Here is a 23,867-nt window from a genome sequence, read left to right on the forward strand (position 1 = left end):
GCACCAACTGCAGAGGTGTGCAAGGCAGGCTTGGCCCTGGCAGGGTATGAGGGCACAAGAGACATCCTGGGGGGTCTGATTTGGGACTCTTGAGAGTCCCTAAGTGAGAGCTACCAAGGAAAGGGAGAGGGACCCAGGAGACAGTCCGGGCAGTGACTGGGGAATGAAGGATGCAAACCAATTCCTGGAGTTTTAGAAGGTATTAAACAGCAGACAAGCTTGACAACCACCTCTGGCTCCTGGGAAGATGACTGTCATGGTTGCCACCCTGGCTCCCTGCTAACATTCGGCCCCCACCTCCTATTCTCCTTGCAGCAGACCAAAGAATCCCCATCAAAACCTAAGTTACATCCTCTCCCTCCTCCCAGGGCTACCATGCATCCAAATAAAAGCAAGAACCCTTACTCCCTGGAGTTCCCTCTCCCAGACCCCTACTTGGCTTACCCCAGCCTCCTATCCTCTCCAATGTCACCTCCTCAGAGGCCCTTCCTGCCCACTCCGTATAAAATAGCCACCCTCCTTCTTTCACCCTTTATCTCTTCTGCCAGTTTTGTTGTTTTTTTTCTTAGCACTTATCCCTACCCAATGTTCTTAAAAACATTTCTTTTGGTCTGTGAGCTCCCAGAGGGCAGGCGCCATTTCTCCTTTGCTCACTCTTGGGTTCCCAGGGCCTAGAATAGTACCTAACATGTAGAAGGTACTCAGTAAATGTCTGTAGCACGGGTGCATGCATGAGTGCATAAATGTTCTTCCAACCTCTCAGGTCCCAGGTCTCCATCCTGCTCCAAGATGACACAAAATTGGCATTGATGGGATTCTGAGCCCAAAACCCATGACCTTGACCTCCCCCAACATCCCATCTGAGGGTCCATGGGGGTCTCAACTCCAAAGGTGTCTGAGATGACTCCCTACTCTTCTCCAAACACCCTCCTCGTGGCTGCCTCTCTCTGTTTAGGGTATGATGCCACCCAGCCACAGGCTGTCTGTGCCCTGGGGGCGTCCTGTGGCTCCCACCTATCCCCCAGGCAGCTGGCCCAGCCCATCCTACGGCCTAGGCTTCTCTCATGGTCCATCTTTCTGGCTCAGGCCTTGTCATCTTTCCCATGGACAATGTCATCACCTCCCACTGGGCCTCCTACCCCAAGTCTCACCTCTCACTCTCATCCATCTTTGAATCCCCTGGGTGTCGGATGCTTGGGAAACATTGGCTGAGAGCTGATGGCTTGAACTGATGGCTTGCAGGATCAGAAGGTCACCTGGTCCGACGCCTCAGCCTGAGATGGAATGTCCTCTCCAGACATCCATTCACCTAGCCTGAAAATCCTGAGCTGGGGTCAGTCAGGTCACCATAGAGTGCCGTGGGGCCTAAGATCACTGATGAGGGAGTTTAGCTGACCTGGCTGCAGGTACTTCCCTACCACATGGCTGTGGATGAGCAGGTTTCAGTCTCCCTGTCTGCAAAATGGTGAAAATGTCAGTATGTCATTTGACATACAGGTGAAAGTGACAGTGTGTCAGGGATGGCTGGGAAAATAAGTTAGACTGCCCACACAGCACTCCCAGCCTGCTGCCTGGCTTTGTGCTTCACAAAGACACAGGGGAGCTCACCTGAGCAGTGTGATGGGCTTTTCTTCAATTCAGCATAATCCCTATTTTAAGCCCCTGCACCAATGAATGGGAGAAGCTTGATCTTGATCAAGCCAGTACAAGGGTTGCACGTGTCCTTGGATCTGGGAATGTCAACTGTCCACGCTGGTGTTCTCAAGGACTCCTCAGTCCTGCACCGTCTCTGGTGTTTGCGGTGCCATCTCCTGGGGCAGGAGCCCCTTGGGTTGAGCACTCCTTCATCCCCTTGGCAATCAAGTCACTGCCAGGTCGCCCAATGCCTATGGAGCCTGCCACAAGATCAGACCCATCAGCCTAGATACACCAGGTCACCACATTCCCTGGGTCTATCACCTCCTTGGGCAGCAGCAGGGCCCGAAAGGTGAGAGCCCTGACTCTGGAGCCCAGCTGCTGGGATTCCAGTCTCATTTCTGCCCCTTGCTGTGTGACCTGGAGTTGCTTCATCTCTGTAAGCCTTGGTTTCCTCACCTACAAAACAAGGTGAAAATACTACCTACCTCTGAGGATTTAACAAGATGATGCCAGGAAGTCCTTGGCCTGGTGTCAAGTGTATAGTAAACACTCAACACATGTTGGCTATTTCCATCGGGGGTTGTCCCTGGAAGTGGAGACATGGGTCCTGCAATTCTTAGGTCCTTCTTCACTCCAGTTGAGACACGTGACCCTTGGTTCATGTAAACAATAATTTCTCTCTCTCCCCTCTGACACTCCTGGGCCCCAGTGGTGGGTGCTTGCTACCTTCTGTAGCTGTAGCTGTGACCTTCCTCTAGTTCTTCTCTTGGTCCAGGCATATCTCAGATCTTCTGAAACTCAAAGCCCTTCTTTTTTTTTTTTTTTTGGCTTTTTTCTCTAACATCCCAGAAAAGTTAAAAAAGAGTTTTGAAATACTCTCATCTAATAGCACCATCATCATCATCATCGCCATCATCACCATTGCCATAAGGGATGAAGAAGCTCTCAGCAAGATTCTATTCATCTAGACAGACACAGGGGAGATCCTCCCTGTCGTGAATCCCAGAGGCCAACATCTGCTCAGCCTGTGCCCCCAACTGCCCTCCTGTTTCCCCAGTGTACAGGTGAGGAAACAGGCCAGAGAGGGAAAGTGACTTGCCAGAGTCAAGTAGCAGTGAAAGTCAATCTGGATTCTCACTCCAAACTGCAGGTTATTTTGGAGGCAAGGGAAGCAAGATCTCAAGAGGATGGGGTGCTCTTGGTGCACTCTTCAACTGCAGAGTTTCCAAGTCCCCAGATACCCACTCTCTTTTCCTAGCATACAGATTGCTGTGTCCTACTGCCAGTGCTCATCAGGCATGGGGAGAGCCCCGGCCTTGCCCCTTCTCTCTCTCTCCTCTTTCACACTCTCCTCCTCTCCTGCACTCCCCTTCCCTTTCTTCTTCCTGCTCTTCCCCTCCTTCTGCCTCCCTCCCTCTCCTCCTCCTCCCTCCTGGAAAGCCCCTGCCCCAGTGATTCCCATCTGGAGTCAGCTCCTGGGGCTGCACATCAGCTCTGGGCTCTGCTCCACCCCCTGCATCTGGATGAAAAGCTGCAGGCAGGAACATTGAGGAGGTTGGGGGACAGAGCCAGCTGCAGTGCAGGCATCTCTAGCTGGGCTGGGCAGCTCAGTGGCTAGTCACATGACCTCCTCTGTCCACCGCGTCCTCGCTCTAGGACCCAGTGCTGGCCCTTCCCTCTCAGTGCCTCATCCTGAGGCTGGGAGGAGAATGACAGCACCTACTCCTGACCTTCTATGTGAGGTCAAGAGAAGCAGAGCAGGGAAAGCCTCTGCACACAGCAGGTGCTCAATAAGGGCTCCTGTGTGTGACTGCCATTTCCCCAGTTTCTCCAGGTGTCCCAGCCAAGAAGTGCCATCCTCTGCCTTCTCCTCATGTCCTCACAGAATGATCCATTTTACAGATGAGGAGAATGAGGAAAACCAGGGCCAGACACAAGCCCCAGGCTCCCTGGCCCACCCCCACCACCTGAAGGCAGCACATCTTCCCCAGTCTCTGAGCTCCCAGGGACAGGGCTGACTCCACCTGGAAACCAAGGGTGAGAACTACTTTCTCACCTTTAGGGAGCAGCCAGTAGCTGCTGGCCTGGAGTCCATGGTAGCCTTCTCCCTATCTATCTCCATCTATCTCTGTCTGTTCTCTGTCTCTTTCCCTCTCTCTCTCTTAAAGACAAGGTCTGGCTCTCTCAATCACGCTGGGGTGCAATGGTGCAATCACAGCTCACTGCAGCCTTGAACTCCTGAGCTCAAGCGATCCTCCCGCCTCAGTCTTCCAAGTAGCTGGGAACGCAGACGCGAGCCACCGTGGTCAGTCTGTTTCTCTATTTCTGCGTCTCTCTGCCTCTGTGGATCTCTCTTGGGGCACTCGCGGTGGCCCTGACTCACTGTTGCTAACTCTGTGGGTGTCTCTGTCTCTGATTCTCTCTCTTGGTTGGCTACCAAAGTGTCTCCCTGCATCCTTCCCTGTCTCTTTCTCAGCTCCTCCTTTTCTCACCCCGAGGCCATCCCTCCCACCTCTACCTCTCTGGGTATCCACACTGAAGACCCAGGGCACATCTTCCAGAAGACCGATGCCCACCCTGCAGCTGGCAGCTCAGCCGGGGCCTCTTTCTCTTCCTCCTCTGCACCCAAAACCAAGCAGAAAGGGGTCAGGGGCTGGGCAGGGGCCTCCCAACCTGGCACTGCCCCAGCCTCTGCTGTTTGCTCCAGGTCTCTGACGTCAAACCTTAGAATAACTCAGCCCCTTGGCCTGGCAGTTGTGAGGCCCTGCCTAGCTGGGTGTGGGTCAAGAGAGCACCAAGGAGAAACCCAGGGTGGGGTCTTTGCCCAGCCTGAGACCCTCCCAAACTGACCTGGTTTGGGAGCCAGGGTTCCAGTTGCCCCAGCCTTCCCAGGCTGCCCACAAATTCTTGGCATTTTCAGCCTTCAGTTATCCAAACAAGAAATGAGTCTCGGTGCCGAACAAAGTATCTTGGGGTTTGATTTCCTAACCTCAACACTGGCTCCTTTCTAAGCAGTTTGGGACTGGGGGATGGGGTGGGGGGAACAGCATCTGCTTCTTAGAGTAATGGGATTACTTTTCCAAGAAAGGGGCCTAGAAACAGCTGGCACAGATACCCTCGGCCTGGGGATGACCAGCTGGCTCATGCCCGGGATGAGGTGGGGGTGCAGGGCAGGCACCAGCAGCAGCAGCCCCCCTGGCAACTTCCCCCAGAGGGACGGGTTTATTTGTTCAACTGGCTTGGCCAGCCATCCCACAGAGGACAGGGCCACAGAGGGCAGGGCCACATGTTTCTAGTTCTCTCCTCCCTAGCCTTAGAGCTCAGCCAAGCTGGGATGTACACAGACCTTCTTCCCCTTCTCTTTGAGCAGGAAATGTTAGAAAACAGGCCCCAGGTCTGCCCCCTAAGCCTACACCTCCAGTCAGACTCGGGCCACAGTTTGTTTGCATAACCTCAGAGCCAGCTCTGAAATGTCTGGAATGAACCCTGAGAGATGGCTGTGGAGTCTGGGGAGGACCAAGTTGAGGTCAGGAGGTCAAGTCCCAGGGGTACCACTCCAAGCTATGGGAGCCCGGGGAAGCCACATATATCAGTTGGCTCCTCTCTAAAGTGGAATTCAAGATACTCGTGCCTCCCAGAATGAGTGGAGGATGAAAAAGCTGTTATGATGTAATGAGTAAGTACTTATTTAGTGAGCATTTACTGTATGCCACATACTGTCCTAGGTGCTTTATGTTACTGCATTTAATTCTCACCATGACTCAGTAAAGTAAGATTGCTTGTCCACTAACAGATGACGAAACTGAGGCACCAAGAGATTAGGTGACTTGCCCAACATCATACAGCCAAGAAGGGTGAAGTCAGATTCAGTCATCTGATGCCAGAACCTGTTATCTCAGCACTTAGGACGGTTTCCTGTCCAGTAAATAAGCTATGTCCATAATGGGCGGGTCCCTGGGCAGTAGTTGGTACCTGGAAAATATAGAGGACCCTGGTCCCCAAAGGGAAGACCCATAGCTGCTAGATTTTTCTTCCCCCAGGAGCCCTTAGGCCAAGGAGAGCTTCCCTAGGGCTTTTCTGCCAGGGATGATTCAGGCAGGGCTTCAGGCAGCTGTGGCCATTCCGAAAAGCTAAGGGGCTCCAGAAGCTCAGTCTGGGTGTCCCCACAATTGCACGCCCCATTCTTGGCCCAGGGCCTGGGGGTAAATCCCACAGAAGGCCAGCGTAGGTCCTGAGTCCCAGTTGACTCAGTTTGAATCCCAGCTCCACTGCTTACTGGCTGTGCCTTCTCAGACCATTGCTTTTCCACTCTGTGTCTTGGTTTCCTTATCTGTGAAGTGAGAACAATAACAGAAGCCACTTTGCAGGTTATTGAGGTGATTAAATGAGGCAACGCACATGTGGGGCTCCGTACACGTCCTGGCAGAAAGTAAGTGCTCAGTAAACCTAAAGACTCCAGGATTCACAGTGGAAGGAATCCTGTCATACCATCCATATCTTACTGTAGTTTGCTTTTGTTCCCTCAACTTTACATTTGTGACATTTTTAGCTGTGCAAATATGAGAAAGACCTGAGCTTCAGCTTTTCAATCTATAAAATGGAGGTGATGATACACACATTGCCTGGGTTTGCTGTGAGGCTCAAAAGGCTGGTCGGGGGATGTGCCTGGCACTGCTCCAGCGTGCAGAGAACCAGGAGATGCTACTGTTGTTTCTTCTGTCTTCTGGGGTGAGTGCTTTGCTGTGGCGAATTCACATATGGGACTTTCCCTGGGCCAGGCACTTTATATGTGTCTTATAAACATTGACTCATAAACCTTGTGGCATCATAAGTTGTTTAACCTCTCTGTGCCTCATCTGTAAAACGGGTTGATAACAGGTCCTACCTTGGAGGGTGGCTACAAGGACTTAATATACCTAGTGGTTAGAACAGTGCTGAGCACATAAGAACTGTTCAATAGGCATGTTGCCAAGCAAAATGGGCACCCCATTCCATTCTGTGACATTCAAGTGTCAGGGAGGTGAGCAATCGCAAACACCTCCCAAGATCAAGGTTGAAATATAGACGACCACCAAAGGCATAGCTGAGCCTGAGGAGGCAGGGACCCTGGCAGCCCTCCCAAGTCCAGATGGCAGAGGCAGGCCCTACTCCCCCTCCCTCTGCAGCCCCTTCCCCCACACTCCTCATCTTCTCCTTGTGGCCTTTTACATAGGATGGACACTGGACCTACCACCCCATCAGAGGTGAGGCTCAGGAGCCAGGGAAGTCCCAAATATTGCACAAATATGGGAAGCGCTACTGTGTGCCAGTCACTGTGCTAGGCCTCATGAACAAGACAGACAAGAATCCCAGCCCAGCTCCTGCAGAGCACAGATCCCTGTGGCCATTTCCCTATTCCTTCCAGGCCCTCTGCAAGGAGGAAACAATGAGGCCACTGAGGTTCAGAGAAGCTCATCACTGGCAGAGAAAAGAAATGGCAAAGCTATTGAGCAAGCTTGCTGACTCTCAGTGCAGTGCTCCAGGCCCAGACCACACTGGATGTTTGGAGATGCTGGGCCTGTGTCAAAGAATTGAGGGTTGAGCTAGGGTTGAGAAGCTCATCTCTCTATGAGAGCCCGTTGGTCCCCGGCTCTCTCTACCCCTGGCTCCCTGTCCACTGGCTCTGCTTGCCCAGAGCCTAACCCAGAAGAAAAGCAATAGAATGTCTTCCAGAGAGGAAAACAACAAGGAAGGCCTGGGCCCAGCTGCTCAGAGAGGACAAGACAAACCATCTCAGTCTGCATTGAGCCACAGGGTGAGGGCCTAGTGCAGGCCTGGGGGACAGAAGCAAGGCATAGGAGGAGGGGCCAACCCTCACAAATCACAAGTCAGCCCATTGTCAAAATGAGGAAACTGAGGACTGGGGATGGCAGAGAAGAGAAGCAAGAGGGTTAAACCTCTATAAGCTCTGGAAAAGCAGTATATTAGTTATCTATTGCAGCATAGCAAATTACCCTAAAACATTCAGCAGCTTAAAATAATAATAAACATTTGTTATCTTTCAGTTTCTGAGGGTCAGGAATTCTGAAGCAACTTAACAAGGTAGTTTTTTTCATGTGGCTGCACTCAGATATCAGCTAGGGCTGCACTCATCTAAAGGCTTGACCGGGGCTGGGGCTCAGCCTCCTGTGTCTGGTGAGCTGCTGGCCATGGGTAGAAGGCCTCAGTTCCCCTCCAGATGGGTTCCTCCCCAGGGCTGCTTAAGGGTCCTCAGGCCATGGTGGCCTACTTCCCCTAGAGCATGGGGTCCAAGAGAGGGCAAGACAGAAGACACAATGCAATGGTTTAGCCAAGGAAGTCACACTAACATTTCTACAATATCTAATTAGTCATGCTAGTTAGTCCTGACTTCTTGAGAGAGGGGACTATGCAAGGGCATGAGCACCAGGATCTCTGGGGTCACTCTGAAGGCTAGCTGCCACAAGCAACCCACTGAATGGCTAAGGGTGTGGTCTTTGGAGACCAGAGGCCCGTATTTAAATCCAATCTTTGCCACTTAGGCAAGGTGCTCATCTTCTCAGTGCCTTCCTTTCCTCATCTGTAAAATGGTGACAATGGGAGAACCAAGGACTAAATGAGCTGTATTTGTAGGGCCTTGGGGCCATGCCTGGGACACAGTAACCCTTTGGATATCTTCCTTGGGAGACCCTGGCAGCAGTGCGGAGCCTGGCCTGTTCTGGTAGCTGCTGTCTCCCCAGCACCATGCACAAGTCTCGGCACATCTGAACGACTTGGTTAGAGGAAGTAAATGAGCACCAAGAGTATGTCTTGCTCATTTCTAGAACATTCCTCCTACGGATACCCCAACTGACTCCTTCCCTCCATTCCCCCTGGGAACCCTCCTGCCTGCCCCTCCCATCTCTGTGCTGGTGTTTCTTCCCCTTTCTTTCTGCCCTGGCACCAGTTAGCTCTCTGTTCTCTGGCCTCTGTGGTCTCCACTGTCTTTGCCTCTCACAGGCTCCAGCAGTGGCTGGGCCTGGGCTTGAGGCTCCAAACTTGCTTCTAGATGCCAAACAACTATTCAATGGAAATCTGGCCCCTTACACAAAACTGACCCATCTGTTCTTTCAACAAATATTTATCGAGGACCTCTTATGTGCCTGGCTCTATTCTAGGCATGGAGGATGTGCTCATGAACAGGGAAGACAAATCTCTGCACTCCTGGTGCTCTGCACTCTCTGGGCTCTTCTGGTGGGGGAATTGGACAAATGACAAATGACTGAAGTGATTTCACATGGCATGAAGTACTGTGTAGAAGCCAGAGTGGACACTGTGATAAACAGGTGGAGTAGGCCGGGCGCGGTGGCTCAAGCCTGTAATCCCAGCACTTTGGGAGGCCGAGACGGGCGGATCACGAGGTCAGGAGATCGAGACCATCCTGGCTAACACGGTGAAACCCCATCTCTACTAAAAAATACAAAAAGCTAGCCGGGCAAGGTGGCTGGTGCCTGTAGTCCCAGCTACTCGGGAGGCTGAGGCAGGAGAATGGCGTAAACCCAGGAGGCGGAGCTTGCAGTGAGCTGAGATCCGGCCACTGCACTCCAGCCTGGGGGACAGAGCGAGACTCCGTCTCAAAAAAAAAAAAAAAAAAAACAGGTGGAGTAGAGTGGGGGTGGTCAGGGAATGCTTCTCAGAGGAGGTGACATTTTCAGGGAGACCTGGAAGAGAGAAGGATGATGATGGGAGATGCTCTGGTGCTACTGAGATTGGGGGTGTGTGGATGTGTGTTGGGAGGGGGTACAATAAGCAACTCTGTGGCTCCTGTGCCCACCTCTGCAGACCCTAGGGCCTCTCCTCCAAAAGCGCAGAAACCACCAGGCACAACCTCTGCCAAGGGCAGTTTGTTAACGGTAGTCAAAATCACAAATGTTTTGGGAGACTGAGGTGAGGTGGGAGGATCACTGAAGCTCAGGAGTTCGAGACTAGCCTGAGTCAACAAAGCGAGACCCTGGTCTCTACAAAAAATGCTGAAAAATTAGCTGGGCCTGGTGGCACATGCCTATAGTCCCAGCTACTTGAGAGGCTAAGGTGGGGGGATCGCTTGAGCCTGGGGGTTTGAGGCTGCATTGAGCCATAATCACACCATTGCACTCCAGCCTGGGTGATAGAGCAGGACTCTGTCTCAAAAAACAAAGGACCAAAAAAACATGTGATTTCACTCAGCAATTCTACTTCGAAGGATTTATTCCCCACATAGGCCGTGGGAGTGTTAAGTGACAGGTGTACAAGGATATTTATAGCAGCCCTGTTTGTGATGGTTAAAGCCTGGAAACATCCTACAGGTCCAGCTAGAAGGGACTAGATGAGGATACAATGGAGGCCCATAGATGGAATTGCAAGCAGTTTACAATGCTGAGGCTAGTCTACCTGGATGAATGTGGAACACGCTATGAATTATGTTAAGCAAAAGGAAGCCAGGTGTGGAACAGCAAGCTGAGGTTTTTGTAGACTGAAGGGCAGGTGGCGGGATGGAAGCATAGTTACTGCAGATGCATGCGTAGCGTTTCTCTGAAGGAAACCCAGGATCCTCCCTCAGTGGCCTGTAGGGAGGGAACTGTGGGTTGAGGCAGGGACAGAAAAATTTGTTTTTCACTTCACTCCTTTTTGTTCCTTGGAATTTTGAACAATGTGTTTATATCACCCATTTGAAAAATAAAATTACAAAGATTTACATTTAAGTTGAAACACACACACAAAGCTATGAAAGCTCTGACCCCCCAGATTTTCATACATCTGGACCAGATCTGGCCATTAGCTCCTGTGTACAGCCTCTGGCACTTTACTTTCCTGATTGGGACCTCAGTTTCCCCATCTGTGAAATGGAGGGGATGGGAGCTGAGTGGTCCCTGAGGGCATCATTTAGGTCTCCCCCTCACTAAGTCTTTGCTCCCCAGATGTCTCCCTGCCTTGGCTCCTACCCCTGGGGCATCCCTGCTAAAGCCCTTTTCCTTTTACGGTCAGGCCAGGCTCAAATCTCCACACCCTGCACCACCTCGGCCATGGGGCCTTGGTTCAGCCTAGGACCTAGAACAGGCTTCATCCCAATTCCCACACCATCCCAGTGCAGCCTGGTTTGGACTCTGTTCATTGGGGGTTGTTTTGCCTGTTTCCAAAGCAAAGAATTTTGTTCTCTACTAAAGGAATCTGCAAGGAGTCCTGGTCCTCTCTTAGCCACACGGGAGCCACAGCAGGGTTTAGAGCAGAGGGAGTCATAATCTGAGAGGTTGACCAGGATCTCACTGGCTACATGTGGAGCATAGCCTGAGAGCCCAGGGAGCAAGGACAGATGCTGAGAGTATCAAGGAAGCTGTGATCCCCACTAGAGATAATTGGTGGAAGTGGCAAGGCTGGGCAGAAATGGTCAGATTCTGCATACACCCAAGGGTAGAGAAAACAGATTGGATGCAGGATGTGAGAGAAACAAAGGAAAGCAGGGTAGCTCTGAGAGGCTGGGTCTGAACAACTAGAAGGATGTAGTTTACTTAATGCACACCCCGATTCACAGAAGCTCTCATGCTTTGGGTCTGGTTCTGGAACAAGTCTGGGCAGAGACCCAGGAACTGGATCAACAGGCAGAAGCCAGCAGCAGGATTCACCTCATCCTCTGGGTGCACTGGCTGCAGGGCTAAAGCCTGGGTCGCACCCTGGGTGAGGGAAGCACCACTTTCACCCACTCAGCCCCGCCCTGACCCTCCTACACCCACCAGACCTGACCTCCCAGCCTTCCAAATCATATAGACCTGGGGATGAATCTAGCATCTGCCAACTTGATGGGTGACCTCAGGGAAGTGACTCTGAGCCTGAACCTCCATTTGCCCATCTATAATTGGGGTCAACAGCAGAGCCTACAAATATCCAGACACTCTTCCATGCCCCAGAAGGCAGGCAAAGTCCTTGCACTCTCAGAGTTGGTAGCCTGCTGGGGATACCAGTGAGGAACCTTGTGTGGGACGGGTCTTCAGGGGTCTCAACCTTTTCTGTGCCTTGGGTCCTTTGGCATCCGGAGAAGCTCCAGACCCTCTCTCTGAAAAACAATGTTTTCTGAAATGTAAAATTAAATGCATAGATTTATAAAGGAAACAAATTGCCTTGAGATGCAAATGTCAACATAACAGAAAACAGGTTTCTGATATAGTCTTATATTACTTCTGTATTAATGCACAAAATAACAAGACAGAGTGGTGGGTCAAGTACCTTCCATCACTTTGAGGCTGAGATAAGTATACACAATATGTTGTAGATGTCCATAATCACTGCAATGAGACATTAGAGTATCTGCGGTTTCTACTAGTGACAATGCCGCAGGCCCTGCTATCACCACCGTAATAGCCTGTGGCATATACTCACTACCACAGGAAAAACCAATTTCAGTTAGAGATTAGTGGGAAAAGAATGTCTTTTTTTTAAATGCAAGTTTACAGTTTCCTTGAATTCTATTCACAGATCCCCGGGAGTCCAGGACATCAGTTAAGGACTCCTATATATACTAGTTGTTAAATATTCTATTAATTATGCCTGTATACACTCTCATTCTACTTTTAAAATCCAAACAATTTTGATATAGGTAATATAAAAAGAAAATACCATCAGCATCACCCCATTGTCACCCCCTCCCCTGAAGCAAATCGCTACTGTTAATAGTTTGGTCTCCTCAGTTTTTATATAAAAATACACCATTTGGGCCGGGCACAGTGGCTCAAGCCTTTAATCCCAGCACTTCGGGAGGCCGAGACGGGCGGATCACTAGGTCAGGAGATCGAGACCATCCTGGCTAACATGGTGAAACCCTGTCTCTACTAAAAAATACAAAAAACTAGCCAGGCGTGGTGGTGGGTGCCTGTAGTCCCAGCTACTTGGGAGGCTGAGGCAAGAGAATGGCATAAACCCGGGAGGTGGAGCTTGCAGTGAGCTGAGATCCAGCCACTGCACTCCAGCCTGGGCAACAGGCGACAGAGCGAGACTCCGTCTCAAAAAAAAAAAAAAAAAGAAATACACCATTTGGATCATTCTTATACACAAATGGATCCACATTGTAGGTAGTGTTCTGCCTCTTGGTTTTTTTTTTCACTCACAAGCATGACGGGGACATCTTTTCAGACCAGCACCTGATGCAGCTCAACCTCATTCTTTTTTGTTTGTTTTGTTTTAAGATAGGGTTTCGCTCTGTCACCCAGGCTGGAGCGCAGTGTCACGATCAGAGCTCACTGCAGCCACTTCCTGCAGTCAAGCCATCCTCCTGCCTCAGCCCCCCAAGGAGCTGGGACTACAGGCACACACCACCACATTCAGCTAATTTTGTTCTGTTTTTAGTAGACACAAGTTTTCGCCATGTTACCCAGGCTGGTCTCTAAATCCTGAGCTTAAGCAATCCACCCACCTTAGCCTCCCAAAGTCCTGGGCTTATAGGTGTGAGCCACCATGCCCAGCCATCAACCTTATTGTTTTTAACAGCTACATAGTGCCACGCCCATCCATATGAAGAGACCACCAAACAGGCTTTGTGTGAACAATAAAGCTTTTAATCACCTGGGTGCAGGCAGACTGAGTCTGAAAAAGGAGTCAGCAAAGGGAAATAGGGGTGGGGCAGTTTTATAGGATTTGGTCAGGTAGTGGAAAATCACAGTTAAAGGAGGTTGTTCTCTGGCAGGCAGAGGCAGGGGTTACAAGGCGCTTGGTGGGGGAGCTTCTGAGACTCATTGTGCAGCAGAAGGAAGGTCACAAGGTAATGTCATCAGTTAAGGCAGGAACCGGCCATTTTCACTTCTTTTGTGAAGAAGTGAAACTTCTTCAGTTGCCTCAGTCCATCTGGATGTATACGTGCAGGCTTGGGCTCAGAGGCCTGACATTCCTGTCTTTTTATATTAATAAGAAAAGGAAAACAAAATAGTGGCGAAGTGTTGGGGTGGCAAAAATTTTGGGGGGTGGTATGCAGAGATAATGGGTGATGTTTCTCAGGGCTGCTTCGAGAGGGATTAGGGGCAGCATCGGAACCTAGAGTGGGAGAAATTAAACTGAAGAAAGATTTTGGGGTAAATGGTGATATTGTGGGGTTGTTAGAAGGAGCATTTGTCATATAGAATGATTAGTGATGGCCTGGATGCAGTTTTGTATGAATTGAAAAACTAAATGGAAAACACAAGGTCCAAATAAGAGAAGGAGAAAAATAGGTATTAAAGGACTAAGAATTGAGAGGACCTAGGACATCCAGTTAGAGAGTATCCAAGGGGGTTCAGTGTAATTATTTGCTTGATTGGCAAGTTTTTGGGCTCTATCCTTGAGTTTTTCTATGTTGTCATATACCAGGCCAGATTGATTTAGGTAAAAAAAAAAGCATTCTTCATTTAGAAATATGCCGAGTCCTCCTTTTTCAGCAGTGAGTAAGTTGAGGCCTATTCCTGCCTTTTTAATAATAAGAAAAACAAAACAAAATAGTAGTGAAGTGTTGGTGTCATGAGGGGAACAGGAAGCTGTTTGGTCCCATTTGCCAATTGAATTTTGGGAGTAAGGAAAACTAGTGTGCATGTGCCTGTCCAATTAGCAGGTAGACACATGTAGGTAGAGGAGCCGCAGAGGAAGAAGAGACCTTGTGCAAGGCAAAACTGGAAATGCAAAGTGAAAAGATGAGAAGGAGTACTAAAAGGTGTCTTGTACCTAGACTCCTAGGGATCCAGCTAGGGTGGCAGCTGTCAGAGGTTGTAATGGGGACTGATGGGGTAACTGCCTAGAGGTGGAGGTTCAAGTTTTCATGGTGTATGAGAAAGTGTCGAGTATCTATGAACAACCATTCACTGTTATTTACAGGGTTGGGTATAAGCAAACAAGAAGAGGGCCTGGGAGGAGAGTCTGAAGAGCAAGGGGAAGGTAGCCAAGGATGGAGTGAAATACAGGGTAAATGTCTTAAAGGAAATGAGAGGTTTGTTTGTTTTTTTTTTTTTTGAGAAGGAGTCTCGCTCTGTCACCCAGGCTGGAGTGCAGTGGCCAGATCTCAGCTCACTGCAAACTCCGCCTCCCAGGTTTACGCCATTCTCCTGCCTCAGCCTCCCGAGTAGCTGGGACTACAGGCGCCCGCCACCTCGCCCGGCTAAGGAAATGAGAGGTTTTAAGAGGCAGGCTGGTGGCTTGTAACCCACATGGAAGAGGTTATGAAAGGACAATAGAATGGATTGAGCCTGTGAGGCTGGAAGGAGGAATTTTCCTCGGTCCAAGAACCATTTGCCTTGTGTGGGAAAAGATTGACAGGTGGAAGTTTCAGTGGAAGAATAGGTGGAAATGATGGAAAAAAAGTAAATCATGAGAAAGGGCTTGACTAAAGTAACAGGGGCTGTCCCTGAACGCTTGTGGCTGTACAGTCCAGGTAAATTGCTGAGGCTGATGGGCGTCAGGGTCAGTCCAAGTGAAACCAAAGAGAGGCTGGGATGAAGGATGCAAAGGAATAGTAAAGAAAGCATCTTCGAGATCCAGAACAGAATAATGGGTTGTGGAGGGAGGTATTGAGGACAGGAGAGTATATGGGTTTGGCACCATGGGGTGGACAGGCAAGACAATTTGGTTGATAAGACGAAGATCTTGGACCAGCCTGTAAGACTTGTCCAGGTTAAAATATCTCAACTTAATAAGGGAACTGGGCAGGTGGGGATAATTAAAAAGAAGTGCATAAAAGAATGTTGTCCCAGTTAGCACCAAAGTTGGGGAGTTTTAAGGAGCCTAGCAGCCTGGCCGTCAATACCCACAACAGTTATGGAGGCAAGGGAAACAGGCCCTTGAAAAGAAGGTAATGTGGAGTGGGTAGCCTCCATATTGATTAAGAAGGGGACGGACTTACCCTGCACTGTAAGAGTTACCTAAAGCATCTGTGATGATCCAGGAGGCTTCTGAGGTGATCAGGCAGCGTCAGTCTTCAGCTGCTAAGCCGAGAAGATCTAGGAAGGAGTCAGTCAGAGAGCCTTGGACCAGAGTTCCAGGGGCTCTGGGTGTGGCTGTCGGGCGAGTTGGACAGTTCGATTTCCAGTGGGGTCCCGCACAGATGGGACACAGCTTACGAGGAATCCCAGGCTGTAGGCATTCCTTGGCCCAGTGGCCAGATTTCCAGCACTTGAAGCAAGATCCCATGGGAGGAGGTCTTGGAGGAACACCTGACCACTGCAGCTTAGGTGTTTTGAAGTTCTTGTGTGCTGGAGATGTGGCTGGGGTCTCTCTTACAGCAGAGGCAAGTAATTGCAACTCAGAAATAAGTTGTCACTTGGCTGCCTCTTCTCTATTATTGTACACCTTGAAGGCAAGGTTAATTAAGTCCTGTTGTGGGGTTTAAGGGCCGAAATCTAATTTTTGGAGCTTTTTCTAATGTTGGGAGTAGATTAGGTAATAAAATGCATATTAAGGATAAGGAGGCCTTCTGGTCCCTCTGGGTCTAGGGTTGTGAAGCGTCTACGGGTAGCTAAGCGGGCCATGAACTGAGCTGGGTTTTTATATTTGATAGAAAAGGGCCTAAACGCTAACTGATTTGGGAGAGGTCGGATAAAGAAAAAGGAGCATTAACCTTGACTATGTCTTCAGCTCCAGCCACCTCTCTAAAAGGAAATTGTTGGGTAAGTGGGGGAGGGCTAGTCGCTGAACGAAACTGTAAGCCAGACCAGGTGTGAGGAGGGGAGGTGATAGAAGGATTATAGGGTGGGGGAGCGGAGGCTGAGAAAGAATTGGGACCTGGCTCGGCCTGGCGAGGAGCAGCCTGGGGGAGATGGGGAGAGGTCAGATGAGTCCGTAGAAAAGGAGGATTCAAAGGACTCAGAGCTTGGGGTGGCGACTGAAGACAGGAGAGAAAAAAGAAAGAGTTGGGATGAGTCATATTGGGAGCAGAGACTAAGAAGAGACCAATGTGTAAAAGAATGCCCAGACGTCAGGCGCCTCAGACCATTTGCTCATTTTTTGACAAAAATCATCCAGGTCTCGTAAGATGGAGAAATCAAAAGTGCCATTTTCTGGCCACTTAGAACCATTGTCGAGTTTGTATTGGGGACTAGTGGTATTGCAGAATAAAATAAGGCATTTAGGTTTTAGGTCAGGTGTGAGTTGAAGAGGTTTTAAGTTCTTGAGAGTACAGGCTAAGAGAGAAGAAGGGGGAATACAGGGTGGAAGGTTGCCCACAGTGAAGAGGTAAGTTTAAAGAGAAAGGCAGAGACACGGAGAAGGGGGTGGTGAGCAGCCCTGGGCTGTAATGTGGGTGAGCATCCAAAGCAGGCATCCCTGTAATTGACTTGCCACCAAGGAAATGTGGGTGAATGACCAAGGCAGGAGTCCCTGTGGTGATCAGATACCAAGGGAAGACCGTCTTCCCGAGTCTGTGACCAGCTCCAGAGTTTTGGGTCCACAGATAAAATGTGTCTCCTTTGACTGTACTAGAGAGAAAAAAGAACTGGAATTGGAAGGACAGGAAGATTGAACAGTAGTGAGAGAGGATGGAGAAGAGAGTGAAAAGACTGCTTACCCGATTTGAAATTGGTGAGATGTTCCTTGGGCTGGTTGGTCTGAGGACCCAAGGTCATAGGTGGATCTCCTCACAGAGTGAAGGCGAGGACAGGGGACGGGTCTCCCAAAGGAGTCCTCCTGTCCGGGGTCTTCAGCACCAAATGTCACATGCATCCATGTGAAGAGATCATCAAACAGGCTTTGTGTGAGCAATAAAGCTTTTTAATCACCTGGGTGCAGGCAGACTGAGTCCAAAAAAGGAGTTAGCAAAGGGAAATAGGGGTGGGGCAGTTTTATAGGATTTGGGTAGGTAGTGGAAAATTACAGTTAAAAGGGATTATTCTCTGGCGGGCAGGGGCTAGGGTCACAAGGTGCTCGGTGGGGAGCTCCAGAGACTTATTGTCCAGGAGAAGGAATGTCACAAGGTAATGTCATCAGTTAAGGCAGGAACCGGCCATTTTCACTTCTTTTGTGGTTTTTCAATTGCTTCAGGCCATCTGGATGTATCCGTGCAGGCTTCAGCTCAGAGGCCTGACACATAGTAAGCTATGGCCCAGAAATACCAGAATTTGTCATGCGTTCATTATGTAACTACAACCAGAGTCATCTCAGGAATGTTCCCTGCAACCCAGGGGAAGGTGCTATGATTATCTTCTTTTAGAGAAAAGGCTCAGACAGGTAGAGCCCTCAGCTTGAGGTCACACAGCCAGTAAGCTAAGAGCTGTGATTCACACGCAGGTCCATCCATACAAAGCGCTCCTCTCTCTACGTTCGTTTTTATCTGCAGTTGATAAAATGCTTTTCCCAAGCAGGAACCTCATGCACCATTTTCCATGGGAGAGAGATAGATGCAGGGCATACCATTGTTACTCATCTTCATTTTGATCCTCAAATACAAGACACCCTCCCACCTCAAGGCCTTTGCACTTGCCTTTTCCTCTGTCTGGAATTCCCTCCCTCCTGACTTTCCCAAACCTGGCTTTTTCTCAGCCTCTCAGCCCAGATGGCCCTCTCTGGTGGGGCTTTCTCCATTATCCCGGCTAAACTTGCCTACATCCCCACATATTTTCTTCATAGCATTCATCGAGGTTTCAGTGCAACTGATATATTTAGTCGAAGTGCCCTGGAATCAGAAACTTTACTAATTTTGCTCATTTCTGATTATCTAGTACCTAATACAGGATGAGCACATAGTAGGTGCTCAAGAAATAATTCCTGGCCAGGCGCGGTGGCTCAAGCCTGTAATCCCAGCACTTTGGGAGGCCGAGACGGGCAGATCACGAGGTCAGGAAATTGAAACCATCCTGGCTAACATGGTGAAACCCCATCTCTACTAAAAAATACAAAAAAAACTAGCTGGGCGAGGTGGCGGGTGCCTGTAGTCCCGGCTATTCGGGAGGCTAAGGCAGGAGAATGGCGTGAACCCGGGAGGCGGAGCTTGCAGTGAGCTGAGATCCGGCCACTGCACTCCAGCCTGGGTGACAGAGCGAGACTCCATCTCAAAAAAAAAAAAAAAAAAAAAAAGGAATAATTCCTGAATGAGCGCATGAATGAAACTCAGAGAGGGTGAGGGGGTTCACTGGAGGAAACCTATTTATTGTTACATATGTGTATCTGGGGCATTTTATAGAACCTTGTGTTGGGGGCATTGTTTTTATTGAGATAGGACACACCTACAGCAAAATCTACCCTTTTCTCACACAGTTCCATGAGTTTTGACAGATGTATACAGTTATGTAACCACCAGCACAATCATGACATAGAACATTGCCAATATCCCAAAAAAGCTCCCCTGTGTCCTTTAACAATCAATCCCTACCCCCCGGACCCAGGTCGTGGCAATCACAGATTCTGACATTTTTAGAGAGTCATACAAATAGACTCCTACAGTGTGGAACCATTGGAGTTGCATATTTTTCAGTCATGATCCATCTGAGGTTCATCTGTGTGTTTGCACACATCAATGTTTCTTTCCTTTTTATTGCTTAATGTAGTCCATTGCATGGGTGAACTGCAATTTCTCCATTCACCAATTGATGTCCATTTTATATAAATAATGCAGGAGAGAAGCAGGCTTGAGCAGATCTCCTTGACCACGGAGGCCATGGATCTGTATCTGTTATCTGTCTGGATCACCCCTCCTCCCCCAGCCCCTGCCTGTGAAAATTTCTTTCCTTTCCTTCAAGACCCTTTTCAAAAGCCCTCTCCCCAGCAAGGAGCAGAGTGTGCTGACCCGTGACACAGATCTGTAAAGTGGGGCTCAGAGAAACATGGTACTCTCCAAGGGCCCACAATGAGAGTATGGCAGAGCCAGAACTCAAACCCAGGGCCAAGGGGAGGGGGCGGTATACCAGGGACCGAAGTTCAGCCTCTTTGCCGGCTGGAAGGGTGATAAGAGGTCAGGCCTTTTTACCCATCATAGGCCTGAGAATTCAGCAGCCTGAGAGTGATGGAGAAGGGGCAGGTCTAATCCTGGAGTTGGTGCAGGGCATAGAGAGCAGTAAATCCCATGTTGGGTCAGTTCCTCCACTGGGATCTGTCCCCTGCCCTTCCAGCTGATGCCTGAGCCGTGGGCCAGACCCGGCTTCCACCACCCAGGCCAATGTTAGCCTCCAGAGCCCAGCTCAGCCTAACTGAGCTCATCTGGCCCAGATTATCCATCCCAGGGCCTGTGCTGGTGGGCGGGTGTGGCAAATTGGGTGATGGGCTTCAGCTGTGGGTAGCCTTTGCCCTGCCCAGCCACTCGCAACTCCAGGACAAGTGGGGGACCAGTGAGGTGCTTGGGGATCTCCAATCACTCGAGAGGACACTGAGCTGCCCTGAATCACCAGCTCAGCTCTGTAACCCTCAGGCAAGGAGTCTTAGTGCCTAGCCTGCCAGATGGTGACCTTAGGCAAGACTTCTGGGCCTCAGTTTGTCCATGTTCAGGCAAATAAGAAGCTTGGGGAAGATGCCTGGGAAAGTCTCACCTCAGGTATGAATTTGCTGTTTGACCACTTGGAACAGGTGCTCAGTACCTGGATGTCTGTTTTATAATTTAGGTTCTAGGAGGTCAATGAAGTCTGAAAAAGCCTGAGACCAAACTCGGTGTCGTTGTGTTTGTCCTTATCCATGCCGGTGCGCCCAGCCAGCCACACATTAGAATCTCCTGGGAGCTGACAGAGGGGTTAGAGGTAGGAAGGCACAAAAAGGCAGACCCATGGGGAGGAGGGAAGCCTGGCCCAGAATAAGGCGAGTAAACAGATTTGAAATCCACATTGGGATCACAGTGGGCAGTACTTACTGGTGGGTTGAGTGTGGCCGCTAAGGAAAAGAGAAGTTAAGATTGAGGTCTGGGTCTGGGGCTTCAGAACTGGGTGGGGCCGTTTCCTGAGATGGGAAAGACTTGGAAGAATGGGGTGGGAGTTGCAGAGACAGGGGCAGTGGGAGCTGAGGATCGAAGAGTTTCACACTGGGCTCGAGATGCTCATGGAAACCATGCAGAGATGGTGAGTTGGGGACATGCAGGGGAGAAGTCTGGGTGGGAGATGGTGATGGCCCCATCAGCCAGGGGTATGCGGAACTCCAAAGACTGATCTCAGCACCTCGGGCAGGACCCTGATGCATTTGGAGCCTCAGACCCCTTGGCATCTGGTCCTGGTGAAGTTTAATGATCCTTTCTCAGAAATGGATAAAATCAAAGCATAGGAACACTCAGTAATATGAAAATCATAAGCAAAATATGAAAGATAAAATCTGCGATCAGGCACAGCATTATCCAGTGGTGGGTCTGATGTCCATAATTCCAAAGTCACAGTGAGTAAAAACAATGTCTTAAGATACTGTAAGAATGTGTTGTGATATGAAAATATTTGGGATTTCTATTGGTAATGACTATCAGGACCTGCTAGTACAGCTGTGGTTTGTGACCTAAGCTCATAACTGAAGGAAATGCCAAATTTTAATTGCAGATTAGTGGACAAAAAAATGTGATTTTTTTTTTCTCACTCAAGTTCATGGAGCCTGTGGTTCTTCATTAAGGACCCCTGACCTAGGGAGTGAATGTACATAGAGACAAGGACCCAGGACTGGGCCGTGGGAGCCCTGCCATGTAGAAGTCTGTAAAGGAAGAGTCAGAGAGTGGGTGATTAGGGGCTAGGAGGAAGCCAGGATTGGGGGGAAGTCATCCAGCAACAGGGAGTGGCCATCCAGGTGATCACTCCTGAGATGTCAAGAAAGACGAGGACACAAAAGTGTCCCTTGAGTGCAGTGACAAGGAGGGCTATCTATGACAAGGTGAATTAAAGAGCAAAGGGGGAACGGGGCATCGTGGTGCTCACCCATTTGGGAGCTATCTGGGAGGTGGGAGGATTGCTTGAAGCCAGGAGTTTGAGGCTGCAGTGAGCCATGATCACATCACTGCACTCCAGCCTGGGCAACAGTGAGACCCCAGGAGGCAAAGGGACCTCCCAGGATGGAGAGACGTGACTGGAGGTATACAGGAGAATGAACACTATGGGTTATATTTATTCTCTATACTTTTTTTGTTTTTTTTTTTGTTTGTTTGTTTGTTTTTTTCTGAGACACGATCTCACTCTGTTACCCAAGCTGGAGTGCAGTGGTGCCATCTCAGCTCACCGCAACCTCCGCCTCCCGGGTTCCAGCAATCCTCCTGCCTCAGTCTCCTGGGTAGCTAAGACCACAGGCTTGTGCCACTATGCCTCACTAATTTTTGTATTTTTAGTAGAGATGGAGTTTCGCCATGTTGCGCAGGCTGGTCTCAAACTCCTGGGCTCAAATGATCCACCCTCCTTAGCCTCCTAAAGTACTGGGATTACAGGTGTGAGCCACTGCACCTGGCCTCTATGCTTTTTTGTATGTGTGAAATGTAACATCATTATATTATTAACGTGTTTTTTTTTTAAGTGAGGGTGGGTGTGGAGGTGAGAAAATGGAGACAACTTGTAGAAGTTTTGTGTTGAGGAGATCAGAGAAATTGGAGAAGCAGCCAGGGAGGCTGTGGAGTTAGTTTTTAGATGGGAGCTGTTAGCGCATGCTTGTGTGCTGCAGGGAGGGGGTGGGCTAATGATGCAGGGAAAGAAGGAAGGGGGTCTCTCTGGTTTTCAGTCTCCGTTGCCATCTCTGCATCAAGGGCTCTCACACTTGAACAAGCATCTGACTCAGCCAGGGGGTTTGTTAACCACAGATGTCTGGGCATCATTAAGAGTTTCCGGTTCAGGAGGTCTGGGGTAGGACCTGGAAATTCGCATTTTTAATGAGCTCTCAGAAGAACCACACTTTGAGAAACACAGCTGTAACCAGTACTACTACTGCCTACAAGCACCCGCTCCAGGATTTGATAATGGAACTTGCTCCCTTTGAAACATTCCAGGGTGAGGAAGGGATGGGAGTGAACAGTCAAGATGGAAGAGGGGAGAAGAGATGAAGGAGGAAGTGGCTGGAGCCTGGCCCAAGCCAAGGTCACCACCTCTCCCGGGGAGCAACCATCTTCCAGAGACCCTGGGAGCTGTCCAGTTGGACCTTCTGAAAGATTGAGTGAGAGGGCAAGGGAAGGAGCCCGGGAAGGAGCCAGGGACGGGGGTAGGGGGCGTGGTGAGAGGCCAGCATGTGTGCCGAATGGAGAGGCAATGGTGGATGGGAGCCGGCTTTCTGCCCGCAGGCACTGAGCCCTGAGAACAGACTGTTCACCTTTACAACAGGATACTGGTGTCATGCCAGACCAGCTCTCCTGCCCTTGGGAAAGGAGCAGCCCTGTCAAAGAAATGAACATTTGCACGTGGGATCCCAGAACATCAGAGCTGGGAGAACCCTTGGAGACTGGCCAGACCAGCCCCATTTGGCAGATGGAGGAGATCTGAAAATCGAAAGCACAGTTTGGCCAATGGACCTGCAAACTCTTTGTACAACAGAGAGATGCATTCCCACTCCCTGCTGGCTGGCTCGCCCCGAGGAAGCTGGGGAAGGGGCATGCGATTGGGCGCTGTGCTCTGACCCTTGCTGTTTCCCCTTTTTCATCAATTCATTGAACACACATTTATGAGCACTCACTGTGCACCACGCATTGTGCTAAACACAGAAACAAGGTAGTGAGCAACACCAAGTCCCTGGCTTCATAGAATTGACATTCTAGAGAGAGAAACAGACAACAGACAGATAAAAACAGAGGTAGTGATTTTAAAAAGTCAGGTGGTGATAAGTGGTATGAAGAAAGCTGAAACAGCATGAGCGTGTGCCATGCAGATGGGGATCAGGGTTGGGGGAGGATTCCAGAGGGAACAGTGAGGGAACAACTTGTGGGCGCATGCTTGCTTCGTTGGAGGGATGTCATGGAGGCATTGCATCGGGATTGAAGTAAGTGACAGAGAGGGGGATAGGAGAGGAATGAGAGAGCAGTGGCAGGCCCAGTCATGGAGGAACCTGCAGCCATGGCTTTTCCTCTGTGTGAGATAGGAACCCTGGAAAGATTTTGAGCAGAGGAGGAGTGTGACTTGACTTAGGTTTAGCAGGATCCCTCTGGCTGCCTAGTGGGGGATGGACTGTGCAGGGGACAAGGATGGAAGCAGAGAGGCAGACAAAACAGGCATATAAATCCCTCCCAGGGAAAAACCTACTGGGATAGTCCAGGCAAGAGGTAATGGTGGCCTGACCTGGCCTGGCATGTTCTGAGCCAGGGAGGCCTCATGTGGCTGCTCAGTGCCCTCCCATGATGACACGTGGGAGGGACAGGG

General features: G+C 49.9%; 1 protein-coding gene across 2 annotated transcripts in view; it reads left to right on the forward strand.

The window, feature by feature from the left end:
* Positions 1-23,867, forward strand: part of ANGPT4 (angiopoietin 4) — a 46,117-nt gene that overhangs the window by 1,498 nt on the left and 20,752 nt on the right. The gene's annotated exons all lie outside the window — the stretch shown is intronic.

Source organism: Rhinopithecus roxellana, chromosome 13 (genome assembly GCF_007565055.1).
Source record: "Rhinopithecus roxellana isolate Shanxi Qingling chromosome 13, ASM756505v1, whole genome shotgun sequence".
Taxonomy (NCBI): Eukaryota; Metazoa; Chordata; class Mammalia; order Primates; family Cercopithecidae; genus Rhinopithecus; species Rhinopithecus roxellana.